Source organism: Sinocyclocheilus grahami, unplaced genomic scaffold (genome assembly GCF_001515645.1).
Source record: "Sinocyclocheilus grahami isolate Dianchi unplaced genomic scaffold, SAMN03320097.WGS_v1.1 scaffold1439.1, whole genome shotgun sequence".
Taxonomy (NCBI): Eukaryota; Metazoa; Chordata; class Actinopteri; order Cypriniformes; family Cyprinidae; genus Sinocyclocheilus; species Sinocyclocheilus grahami.
This window is the reverse complement of record NW_015506618.1, coordinates 64071-68976: the sequence shown is the minus strand read 5'-3', so window position 1 is coordinate 68976 and position 4906 is coordinate 64071. Positions and strand designations below refer to the sequence as shown.

The window sequence follows — 4906 nt, the reverse complement described above, 5'->3', positions numbered from 1 at the left end:
CCATGATTTAAAACACTGTGTAAACATACTGTAAACGTTGTCAACTTATTTCGCAAGTATGGAGAACAGCGATAGATGGACGGACTCTGAAGTGCAGGCACTTGTAGCAAATGTAGCACTGCCAGTTGTCGTTGGGAGTTTCTTAGTCCTCCTTTCCGTTCTTTCAATCGCTTTACGTATACGTCGACTTTCCATGTCCATTATTGTGAAACCTGCGAGACACAACAAAAACACAGCTCCGAACACAGCGTCCTCCATCCTCCTGTTGTTAATGTTGTTCTTCTTTGTTTCTGTTGTTGAACGCCGCGCACAAATGACGACGCTTTCAACCGGCTTACGTCACTTCCTAGTACACACTGTCGGTGCGAATGCAACCCTTTAAATAGTACTGGGAAATAGTTTGCGCAAAATCGTCCCAGTACTTTAGTACTGTACATTTAGTTCTGGAACTAAAGTGGTGCGAAAGGCCCTATTGGTACCGGTGCCATATTGGTACCAGGTTTCGGTACCCAACCCTACTTCAAAGTATTGAGCAAAGGCGGTGAATACTTATGTACGTGTGTTTTCTTCAATAAATTTGCAAAGATTTCAAACGAACTTCTTTCACGTTGTCATTATGGGGTATTGTTTGTAGAATTTTAAGGAAAATAATTAATTTAATCCACATTTCCAGTCAAGTAAAATGACGTCACCTCTATCTCTAAAGCGCTTTATACAATAGTTTTTTTCAAAGATATTAATAATAATATTGCAGTAATATAATATTAATAACATAAATTCATTTTTCAATTATGCAAACCGAAGCTTTCAAAATAAATGGAGTGTCTATTCACTCTTGGTGCAAATGGCCCGATTTGTAGGCCGAGCTTATTTACATCATCTCTAAAACAACACTTGAAAAGACGCCTGATTACCGGTAGTATCAGTGGTGTAGCGAGTAATGCTGCCATCACATGCTATCGGAATTATAGTAAATACGCAAATTAGACGTGAATGTCTCTCAAGTCGTATTTACTACTGGGAAATAATTTTGATACCCGTTTCCGAGTTTGGCGGAAACATAGTGGAGGGGACAACCAGTGCTGCTGTCAATGCTGTTCCCACAACAGCTACATCACTTTGTCTCGTCGCTAAAATAGTGTATTTATAGGCTAGATATGACCGTTCATTCGAAGCATATTGTATGTTTTATAAACTGTGAAATAAGCATGCATTTGACCGAAATTCCAGAATTGTCAGCAAACTGCATGTGTAGCGCGGTGAATGTTTATGATAGTCAACCAATGTGCTGCCACATTTGATTTCCTTCCGACATTAAAGCACTTGAATACGACAAGCTTGTAGTCTCGACTTCATAAGTGGGAAACAGGGAGCTTCCGATAGCACGTGAAGGCAGCATAAGACCCAAAGCAATCGCATTCAACACGATCAACCCGAGTTCGAACCCGCCTTTTGCCAAACTCGTTCTTCACCTTTTCCCATCACCTCTCTGATTGGAAAGGCGTTTATTTTCATTAAGAATAAAGGAAATGACTGATGAGCGATCCATCTGAAGAAAGGAAACAGATGGCATCAAATACAGCATTTTGCATTACAGTATACCATGTGAAACTGGCGTATGGTACAGTGACAAAGTATTTACTGTATTGGCAGCAAACTCCGTTCTAGCACGTGTCATACTTCATCACAACTTTTGATGAGACACTGAACAGATATCTTTAAAAACTAAATATTACATACAAAATGTAGCCTGAAAGTGTAGTGAATAAATATTTTTTTTAACTGTAGCCTACCCCCCAGCCACCACCTACATCTCACTCCAAGATGAACTCAGAAGTTGGCAGCCATGCACAATTGCATTTAGTGTAACTAGAATATACTGCCTTTTCCACTTAGTGTAACTGCCAAAGAGAAAATAATATAATCGCTCAGTTAAAGACAGCTCAGTGTTGATTTAGTTCTGTTCAAACTGTAGAGTTCATTAAGAAGTATTTACTGTATTGGCAGCAAACTCCGTTCTAGCACGTGTCATACTTCATCACAACTTTTGATGAGACACTGAACAGATATCTTTAAAAACTAAATATTACATACAAAATGTAGCCTGAAAGTGTAGTGAATAAATATTTTTTTTAAAAACTGTAGCCTACCCCCCAGCCACCACCTACATCTCACTCCAAGATGAACTCAGAAGTTGGCAGCCATGCACAATTGCATTTAGTGTAACTAGAATACACTAAGTGGAAAAGGCAGTATAACTGCCAAAGAGAAAATAATATAATCGCTCAGTTAAAGACAGCTCAGTGTTGATTTAGTTCTGTTCAAACTGTAGAGTTCATTAAATATTAAATGAGTTCAATGGGGTAATATAGCATTGTTTGCTAGTATGAACTCTTATTAGCAAGGCTTTGTAAAAAGAACATTAGCACATTTATTTGTGACAGCTGTGCTTAATTAACATTCAGTGTCATGTAACAACACTCTAGCATACTACTCTGAAACATTATTTGTTGCTTATTGTATGCTGTTTCACACACCGTCCCTGAGGGGGAAATAGTAGGCGGTGTGCACCGTGAGCAGTAAGCAGTAGTGTGCCCTTTCGAACACAGCAAGTGAATAATTTTGTCGTTTCGTAAAGCTCCCTTTCTCCATCACTACTCGCAAGTGACTGAAATCGTGTTTTTGATAAAGGGAGCGACATTAGACGCATATTTTCTCTTACTCGTTTGTGGATGCGCTTTCCTCATGTTAAATATAAACACGAGAATAATAAAGCATTATAATGTTACATTCCAGTTCATTAAATATTAAATGAGTTCAATGGGGTAATATAGCATTGTTTGCTAGTATGAACTCTTATTAGCAAGGCTTTGTAAAAAGAACATTAGCACATTTATTTGTGACAGCTGTGCTTAATTAACATTCAGTGTCATGTAACAACACTCTAGCATACTACTCTGAAACATTATTTGTTGCTTATTGTATGCTGTTTCACACACCGTCCCTGAGGGGGAAATAGTAGGCGGTGTGCACCGTGAGCAGTAAGCAGTAGTTAAGTGTGCCCTTTCGAACACAGCAAGTGAATAATTTTGTCGTTTCGTAAAGCTCCCTTTCTCCATCACTACTCGCAAGTGACTGAAATCGTGTTTTTGATAAACGGAGCGACATTAGACGCATATTTTCTCTTACTCGTTTGTGGATGCGCTTTCCTCATGTTAAATATAAACACGAGAATAATAAAGCATTATAACGTTACATTCAAGAACACTAGCATCGCTTGTAAAAATACATAATTGTTTGAACGGTTTAGATTAAAACATTAAATGCTTAAAAACACACAGGTACCTTTCTTAAACACAGATGCAGGAGCGCGACGCGTATTTATTACGTCACATCGCCAGATCAAAATAAAAGTCCACAAGAGTCTTCTTCTTCGTCTTCTTCTTCTTCTAGGATTTAATGGCTGCTGGAAACCATGGTGGTTTCACCTACTGGAAAGGAGTGTGAAGCGCACAATGAATAGGAAGTTTAGCAACAAGAGCTAGTTATTTAAAATAATAATAATAATAATAAATAAATAAATAAAATCCAAGCCCGGAAAGAGAAACCGGTATCCTAAATCCTATTAATCAATCCTGTTTCTTTAAAATAAATAACTAATTTGTGATATATATTCTTGATTGCTTATAAGGTCCATCGCCTAACAAATAATAAATAAATAAATAAAATCCAAGCCCGGAAAGAGAAACCGGTATCCTAAATCCTATTAATCAATCCTGTTTCTTTTAAATAAATAACTAATTTGCGATATATTCTTGATTGCTTATAAGGTCCATCGCCTAACAAAACCTGGAGTGACAGATCTTTTTTCTTTTTTTTTGAAATATCTTAAAGCTCGACTTAGTTGGAAACGTTCTCTTTTCATGCAGGGGCGGATTTAGTGAATTGGGGGCCCCAGGCAAAATATAGGAATGGGGCCCTATACATTTGCACACATTTTCTTAGATCAACCTTGAGGTTCCATTTTGTTGTTTTCAGCGTAAGCCTGTGTGCAAAGTCTGTCTAATGCTAAACATTCAAATACATTTATTTTTTGTTTATTAGTAATAGTAAATTTAAATAAAACTGAAAAAATAATGAAAAAGCAATTATACAGTTACACACCTAAAATACATATATCAAGAGCATGCTCACAGATGAGAACAAAACAGCGTTGGATGAAGTAGATTAGAGCCCTGTACGGGCCTCAAATATAGGCCCTAGCGCGTCTTTTTTCCCCTTTTCCCCAAAAAGTACTACTGTTTCAGCTATTAAAATAGTTCAGTTTTGTATGCAATGGAAAAGTGATTATATTTTGTTTCGTTGTTTTATAAAGTAAATTTAGAAAAACATTTGTAGTATTTTTTGTTCGTTAAATGTACGTTTTTTAGTTTTTTTAAGTAAGGGCCAGCGGCAGACAGTGCATTGATCATAGCCTATAGCCTATGTTTGATCAATTTAGCCTTCTCAAATCATCAGGACTTGCCTAAAATGAAATCTATATATAAAACAGTTCAAATATATCACAATGTTAGTTTAAATGTTTAACCTAGATAAATGTGTGCTGTTAGACGTATATCCAATCGTTTGCGGAGGAGTGGAAGCTGAAGCTCTGCAGGACGCGGAGGCGCCAGCGCGATCACTTCATTTTTTTCTAAAAGTGGAAACAACTTAAAATACGCAGTCATTTTTGCTCATAAAGGTAAGAGTAATACATCATTCTAAACTGTAAAGGGTCTACTTTTATATGTGTGCACTCAAAATATCAACAAAACGTTGTGCTTTTATAAAATAAAGAAAACAAACGCTTTCTGCCGTCTCGGTCTTGAACAGGAGTGCTTCACAATGATGAACCTAAACTCAGACA

General features: G+C 37.0%; 1 protein-coding gene across 1 annotated transcript in view; it reads right to left on the bottom strand.

Annotated features, from left to right (window-relative positions):
* The window catches only part of LOC107570307 (gastrula zinc finger protein XlCGF8.2DB-like), a 15400-nt gene extending 12003 nt beyond the window's left edge, over positions 1–3397 (bottom strand). The window contains exon 1 of the mRNA XM_016256527.1: positions 3346–3397. The gene's annotated coding sequence lies outside the window, so the exon portion shown is untranslated. The remainder of the gene's footprint in view (positions 1–3345) is intronic.
* Positions 3398–4906: the final 1509 nt, after the last annotated feature.